Source organism: Scomber scombrus, chromosome 1 (assembly GCF_963691925.1).
Source record: "Scomber scombrus chromosome 1, fScoSco1.1, whole genome shotgun sequence".
Taxonomy (NCBI): domain Eukaryota; kingdom Metazoa; phylum Chordata; class Actinopteri; order Scombriformes; family Scombridae; genus Scomber; species Scomber scombrus.
The window spans coordinates 15,946,369-15,955,219 of NC_084970.1; positions in this window are offsets into that span (position 1 = coordinate 15,946,369).

The following is an 8,851-nucleotide window of genomic DNA, read 5'->3' on the forward strand; positions in this document are numbered from 1 at the left end:
CCATAGGATGGGTTACAAAGATAATTAGCAATGTTGATGGAAAGGTGCCGACTGGTGATGTGCAGGTGGACGAGAGGAACTACACCAGACCAGAAGTTCATTGAGTTGCCAGCCTTTCCAGGAATAACATACCGTAAGGTCGTATAGGGTTACCAGCACTTTGTATCAAGCGAACCTTTTATCCATCTGTGTAGCTTATGCAGCACCTGTTGTGTATTATAGTCTTTAGTGCCCATTTAGCACTGTTTATGTTCTGTAATTGTATAAAGTTGCCCCTAACCCTAACCCTAACCCCCCATTAGTGAGGTTTATTTTAATTTTACAGATAATATAGCCATGTAACTGCCATGGTTCTGTCACTGACCCCAGAGACTTTCCTTGGTTGCTATTTTCCTCTGCCTTCCAGTCGGTCTCTGTGTGGTGTGGGTGTATCTCTGTTCTGCTTTTCCCTCCACAGTTTCCCTTTACACCTGACCTGCATCTTCTTCATTAGCCCTGCCATGCCCACAGTGTCTTTCCCAGCCAATCACCCCCACTATAATTGTGGCTGGACACCTGTTCCCTATTCCCTCATTAGTTCAGTTAGTATTTAAGTCTTGGTTTGCTGTTCCATCTTCTTTGGATCCTTCGTTCTTGTTTTGCTCTCTTTATTCAGTCTTGTTCAAGCATTCTGATTTGTTCTGCTCAGCTAGTTTTGTAGTTTAGTTTTTTTACCTGCTATTCCAAGAGTAAAGACCTCTTTTCCAGCCCTGCTTTTGCCATTGGTCCTTACATTTGAGTCCAACTGCTCTGCTATTTATGACAGCAGTGTAATGTTGGTGTCTTTTGTGTCCTTCTTATTTAGAACCACACTCCCATGAAATAGTGCCTGTTCATCTGTGTATCTGCCTTATAGTTCACAGCAAAACTCTCCTGCCTCCCATGTCCTGACTAGACACACCATATTGCTGACTGCATTTCCTAATGACCAAAAGCTTTAATACACAGACAGAATAAAATCTGCAAACTGTAACTCTGTTTTTCTTTTTTTTTGTTGGTGTTGTATAGCTACAGCTGCAGTCTGCATTATTAGTTTTCTGTTATCGGTAGAGCTACTTCCTTCCAACATTAGTGTTAAACGTTGCTATTAGGGCATTTTCGTGAAGAATGTAGGCTAAAAGTGCAGTTTTATCACTCAAAATGAGAGAAAGCAAGCTAAAATGATCTGATAATATTACAAGTAAATACTCCATCACTTTGGATGACATTGTTTGTATCAGTATGACAGTTCTTGTGGTGAAACATAGGTATGGTTTCTTTCTGTTTTGTGGATTTCTTTTATGAAATGTGTTCAAAACCAAAGTGCACAACTGAACATACTTGCATTGTGACTCAAATAGAAATTGGTGCTCTCTGCATAGCCTATATAATTAATCAGTGTTTGTTCTGTTATTTTCTGTCCATCATTTATTTCCCCTGACCTCTTACTTTTCACTGCATGACCATTTCAGTTACTGTACATGAGTATTGGGGATTGTGGACAAGAAGTTTTTACTGCACATTCTCCCTCTTGAGTAAAACAGATGTTTACCTGTTTGACAAATTTGGTAAAATGTGATTTGTTTGCATCTTTGTTTTTCTGTTGTGGTTTACTCAGAAAACCCTTTGTTTTTGCTTTTCAGACTTGAGTAATTCCTGTTCCTGTTGATTTATAGAATGTTGTCATCACTTTTAAATACCAGCATCAGATTGGACTGATTACCAAACTAATGAGTCCCACATTATACTTATTCTTGTCTGTCCTGATAAATAAAAATCTAATTTGTCACACTGAGAGACTGCAGTAATCATACATTGACTATACGTGTCCATCAGACGTGTTTTATGATGCCATGCATGTAGACATCCATGTTTCAGAGTCTGAGTGAGAGAATTCACATCTGCCTACTGCTGAGAGGCATACAGGGGGACAAGCAGCAACATGAGATGGTTAAATCAACCGTATGAAGTCTGTGGAAAAGCCATGTGACCTTAAAGATTCACCTCTTCATCTGTGCTCCTGCTGCTGTCCACACTAACTGATTAGGTTCGTTTGTTACATTGCGCTGGGTTAAATGTCAGACACTGAGCGATCCACCAGACTAATAAATGGCTTGGACAGAGCGTCAGTGTGTGTGTGTGTGTGTGTGTGTGTGTGTGTGTGTGTGTGTGTGTGTGTGTGTGTTTGTGTCTGTGTGTTTGTGTGTGTAAAGGGGGAATATAAGAGTAAAAGGCACTTCTGCAAATAAAACTGATATTAGTTGATGAAGTAAATGCAGTTAGCCTCTGCCTACATGAGATTTCAATGGTGTGTAAACAGCATTTACCCATGCTGCAGATCCCGTTATCCTTTTTAAAGATCCCCTCCAAACATGTTTTAAGAAATATAAAATACTCTGCTTAGAATAATAAATTGTCTAACATAACAATGTTTAAAATGGCATATACTCCTCTTCATTGATTGAAGTTACAGGAAGAAAAGGGGGACTTAAAGTATTTGGGATTTTTTAAAAGTCTCCATTACAGACAGCAAAGAGAGATACCAGGAAACAAGGGCGAGATATCCCCAAGCTAGACTGAAACTGTGACCATTGAGGTTCATGGTTGGCATCTTAACCCTTTATTTGCAGGCGAGGCTATGGACCATCCTTGTCTAATCAAGGCTTTCTCTTACGAGGTGACATTTTTTTCCTTGGACATGTGTTGAATAAAAAATCCTTTCCTGTCAGCTTAATTAATTATAAAAGGTCTATCTTTCCTCTGTCTACTAATTATTTATCTGACAAAGCGTACGTGAAACAGATTAATAGTAATGAGCCCATTAACTATTTTACTTATTTGAATGTAATTAAATGGAATAAAATTAATCACAACACTACTAGCTTGAGGTTGAATTGCTCATATTTGGCTTGGATTGCTTTGTCGGCAGGGAGACAAATGCAGATGTGTCTTTTAAAAGTTGATTGAAAGTCTGACCAAATCATGTTTTCAGGGAGCAGTATTGCATATTTTTGTTTTGGAACTAACTGATTAAACTGCTGGGACTCAGTCATAATGGCTCATATATGACACAATGAGTGCATTGTGTAAAAATAAAGATGTGTATCATTATTCCTTTGCATTTAAATCACTTCTTCTATGTTTAGTTGAGACAATCAACTGTTGCCAAAACTGTGAATGAAGCATTAATTTCTTCAAGCTGTTTATATTATTATATCAAATTATGATTCTAATCTTGTTTACATGTTAATCACAAAGAGTTTTGGGTGTTTTCTTTCCTAAAAGATAACCTGCTTCTTGACTCACACAACGTTTAAGCAAATCTTGTGCAGTCACAATGCTGCAGTTTCACATCACTACAGTACTGAAACGTGATACTTCTGGGCTTATTTTGATGTGTCATCATATGGTGGGATGTGCATTACTTCCAGCCCGCTGACTCTGATTTGAATCGACTTTATTATCATTGTCAACCAAAACATGTTTTTAATTTAATGTTAACAGTTGTGTAGTTGTGTTAGGTCCATTAACTTCATACAAGCAGTCCATTAGTAGAGGTTGAATGGATGGGAGGAGACTGGGCACTGTGTGTGTGTGTGTGTGTGTGTGTGTGTGTGTGTGTGTGTGTGTGTGTGTGTGTGTGTGTGTGTGTGTGTGTGTGTGTTTGTGTGTGTCGGTCCAAATGTCCCTAGAAGTATAGAAAACATAGCTTGTGCTACAATTCTGGTCTCTGTCTGTCGGGTTAAAGTTTGACAATGATGATAAATAACACTGCAGTGGCTGCGTGAGCCCTCACTCTGCTCTCTTCACACACACACACACACACACACACACACACACACACACACACACACACACACACACACACACACACACACACACACACACACACACACACACACACACACACACACACACACAGTGGTACTTTCTCTGATAATAGGGTGAGTGCCTTCTATATTTTTCTGTAATTTATCCTGCCTTACTTTTCCACGCTTCTTCAGTGGAGACGCTGCTGAGCTGGTAAAAAAAAAAAAGTACAAGCTGTAAATCTGCTCTGCTGTAAGATCTGTGGTCTTGATGTATAGACTATTTTACTCTGCTTTTAGCACTTTTATCAGAGATCCTTTTTTCAGTGTGCAAAACAAGTGTAAATAAAATGAGTTACTTAACTCTACAGATACAACACAGAGCAATCTCTGTCTCCAACCGGGACAGCTCTTCTTGGGCACAGAAAAAGACACAAGGTGAAGCAACAGATAATTTAATTTGTTGCTATAAACTGGTATAAGCTGTCACTATAAGATCACAGAGACTGTCATAAACAATCTGCTCTGGTGTAGAGGAGAAAACATATGGTAAACTAGTTTTATTGACAGGTTGTAGTACGTCTCTATTTGACTGGAAAACTGAATAAATAGACACCAGGAAAATCTAAATTAAAACAGTGTTGTACTTGAGGATCATATCACGCAAACTGCCTGCCTGAAAGAGCACACTCACTACTCTCTGTGCAGCTGTCTGCTAGTGTCAGTGTGAACAGCTGTAAAGGAGAATTGAAAGTTAGGGTAAAGACAGCAAAGCAGACTGACAGTGTTTCTCAACAGAGAGAAAGAAACACCTACTGTTAGGTCACTGAGGGTCTATAATCGATGCAAAACCACTCTTCTCTTTCTCATCTCAAAACTGTAGCTATGTTCACATAGCAATACATTCAATTTATATAGAGTATGATAATCCAGCAGAGTTAATTGGTCTTTCAACCTTGATGAACAAGCTTCACTTCAAACGTTCGAAAAACATGCATAAGTTGCATAAACCTAACCTCAAGGGACCTGAAAAACCCTCACAGATGTTTCATTTATTCTGGTTAATTAGATAGGGCTATGTTGGGGATGACAGGGGTCACTAGTTAGTAGTAGTATGTTATCCCAATGTCACATGTCAAGTCAAATTTAAAAAGCATGTGTAAAAAAACAAGTGTTGACCAAATTATTTTTCAGGGAAATCTAAAAATAATTAATAATAGATCATTAAAACAAAATAATAGATACATAACTTTAACAGAATGATTAGAACAATGTTGGCCCTTACAGTAATAAATAAGATGACTCCTTTTGTTCAAAGTCTTTAGCTGTGATTTAAGAGTGGCAATAGATGGGAGGATCTAACTGACAGGGAAGGCGTGGGGAAGAATAACTGTTTAGAGGATGTGAGATGTCTGGGTGCAGAATACAAACAAGTATAACGAAGATAACAGAGGAAATGCCAATTAAGCTCAGTCTGTAACCAGCACTGTCCTGATAAAAAGCCTAATCTGGCAAAATAAGTGAAAACAGGCGTTTTGATCTAGATAGTTGAAACAATTGAACAGCCTCCCTGTTGATATGTGAGTCTGCTTTAACTGATTCTGCCCTCTGTGAATCTGACTGCATGTATACTGTTGGAGGCAGCTATAATGTTTTAGTAATGAAAGCACATGTTTGTTAATATAATATGTAGGTGATGTCAAAATGAAAGCATGAAGTGGTACTACAAAACTAATCTGCTTCTCTAATAACGTTTTTGTTTTCACTTCCAAATAAGTGTTTTACCTAACACAGTAAAATTGGGGTTTTGTGTGCAACTTGGACTATGATGAAGCTGATTCCACGGGTAGCAATGATGGAAAAAACTTCTAAAAGAATACCCAGGTCATAGAAAAATGTTGCATTTTCCTTTTAGAGTCATTTTTATGATGCTACAAATGAGGCAGGATGTTGTTCGACAAAGTAAACACACTGAAATGCATTAAAATGTATTGTGTATAATGTATTGTCATGTATTGTGTATTTAATGTAATGGTGGTGATTATATACTGGAAGACGTATCATGTGTAATTTAAAAAAAGATGTGGTACATCTCACGCTAACATTTCTCTCATGTGCTTCATGTGCAATCTTGTGACTTCTGTCACAACATTGCTTGCACATGATGCACTGAATGTATGTGTCCTATGGCTTTTTATTCTGATCTGTTTGGACATGTTTCAAGGCAGCAGCTCACCATGTGAAATCAATCACAGGGACCCAGATGGTAGGTGCAGCTTATAGTGTGACCAGTTTTTAATTTGGAGACACTGTGCATCAAATCCACAAAAATAAGGGGAACGAGTGGTCATGCACTGCTATGATTGTTGTTTTGAACTTAAGCCAGAGACTGAGAATTATATATATATATATATATTTTTTTTTTTTACTGTGGATGTGGAAATGTAGAGAGAATAAGAGCTAGCGTGAAGAAACCAAACAAGTTATTTTAAAGTGTGTGTTGGTGGAGCAGAGCAACATGACCACTCCTTCAAGACTGCAATAACAGCCTCTTCCTCCTTGCTGGTGATGTAGAAGAAAATGTTCCTCCTCCATTGTGGTGGTAGGAGTAAAATATTCATAGACTTTAATCCTTGAAGCAGCAGGAGAGGCAGGAGTAAGAGGTAGAAAGAATAAAACAGATAAAACACCAAACCACCCCAGTCTCTACCCATTCATCACCAGGGTCTGCTCTTCTCCGCAGTACTTTAGAGTTGAGGAACTTAGTTCAACTCAGTCATGCTGACATAATGCATTTACATTTGTGGCATTGTTTTTGTGTGTGTGAACAGCTGGAAACAAGTGTCTTAGGAATCGTATCAAAGCATAATCCTGTTTATCATTTTTAAAACCCACAAGCAGCTCAAACATCTGTTCATTTGTTTTTCAAGGTGAAATATTTTTTATTCATAAAGTTTTCTTCCAAACTTTTTTTTATTTTGACTTACTTGAGGTCACTTAGTTCTTCTGTCCTTAAAACTTAAAATTGAAAAAAACAAACCAAAACACTAAATAAACATATTTGAAGAAATCCCTGTGAACAGAGGAAATGTGTTAATCTTATGTTGGTGTTCATAATTATTACTGTAGTCATTATTCAATAACACATATTAAGAACTAACTTTAAGTTCTTCTCTCTGATGCCGTGTATGTTTATGGGTGGCTGTGGCTGAAATATGTGTAACCCATGAAAGTAAAAGTACTGCTACAATATGACTATCCTGTGATATCAGTGATATCAACCTTTTACATAATTAAAGAATGTAATAATTGCTACATAATAATAGAGGATATTATTTTCTGTAGTAAGTAACATGCAGGACTGAAGTTTCAAATCAAAGCAAAAAACACATGTCCCTACTTGACACTTTGATTCATCCATTTGGGTTAAAAGATATTAATATATATATTTTATTTTTTTTTCGATTTATATCTATTATTTTCTCTTCATGCCTTTGGTGAACTAAATTGCATACTTTTGCATGAAACATTTAGACACTGGTAGTGACTCAGTATGACACTTGCCCTAGAAAATACACAATGTGATATCAACATAATTAATTTAACAACCTCCACCCCCTCCCCCTCACCCAACGGCCACCCCCAAAATATCCCTTTACAGAAAGATCTACTCAGCACTAAAGTCATCAAGCAGCATCACATCATTTTATTTTCTATCCTCAAACAAATTACAAGAATTTGACAACATACATCTATCATGAACTGTCAATGATGTTAACATTTATAAACAGATGATGCAATTCCCTGTTGTCCAAGACCAACATTTATACTGTGTAACACCAACATTTTTACGGTGTATACTGTGTATAAATGTTGTGTAACTAACCAACATAACTTTAAATATACATCTATGGGTCCCATTTTAACGATCTATAGCGCATGGCGTGAAGTGCGTGGCGCAAGTGCCTTTGGGGCGTATCCAAATCCACTTTTGCTATTTTAACGGCGGAAAAATGGTCACTGCGCCAGGCACATGGTCTAAAAGGGACTTAAGTCCCCTCATTAATCATAGGCGTGTTTTGGGCTTAACACGCGGTAAACCAATCAGAGTGTCATCTCCCATTCCCTTTAATATCCAGGCGCTCTGTCACCTTGGCGGATTGTTAGTTTGATGGCGGATTTACCAGGATTGGTCACATGACTACATTGACAGTTTCATTGATAATTACTGCGATTGACTGATTCTGATACAAAGAGGCACGTCATTGTGACTTTTTTAATATGTTGATGTACATCATAATACGAATTCACATTGTGGTCCTTTTTATTTGTGATGTTTTGCATATTTGTGTGCTGCTGCGCGCCCGTGTGTGTGTAACAGGCACAGTGTCTGCATGCTGCGCTCCCGCCTATCTAGGAGCATATTGGACTCTTGATGATGCGCCCTTTAATAACAGTGACATATGCGCCAGTGACTTTAGACCTGTTGTTTTTTTGGGTCAGTAGCGCAATCGCTTTCCTCTGCCTCAAAATAGCAACGCCCCACTAATGCGCCTGACCACACCTCATTTTGAGACCAATGCGCCCATTGGCGCACAGACTGGTGCAAGTGCATTTGCTATTTAGACAACGTGGGCGCAGGGCGAGAAAATGACAACTGCACCAGGGGAAACTAACAAAGACACAAATGAACAGGTTTATTTTTTATCATAACAGGGTCAATACATTTTTAATTCAAACAAAGAAGAAAAAAAATCAAAAACTCTGTGAAAAAGCTGAAAACAGTTTTAAGAAAAGCGTTCTTCACATTCAGATTATGTGGATTGACCACAGAGGCTGCTAAATGTGCATGATGTCCAATCCATCCTTTGAACTCGTCACCATTAGACATGTCTGCTTTAATGAAGCAGAAAAATGAAGTGACCTGAGTGAACTCACAAGTGTGATCATGTCTCTGTGCTTTTGAAATGTCCATGTCCATTGAGTCATAACACAAAATGAATCTAACCTGGATTATAAAATAT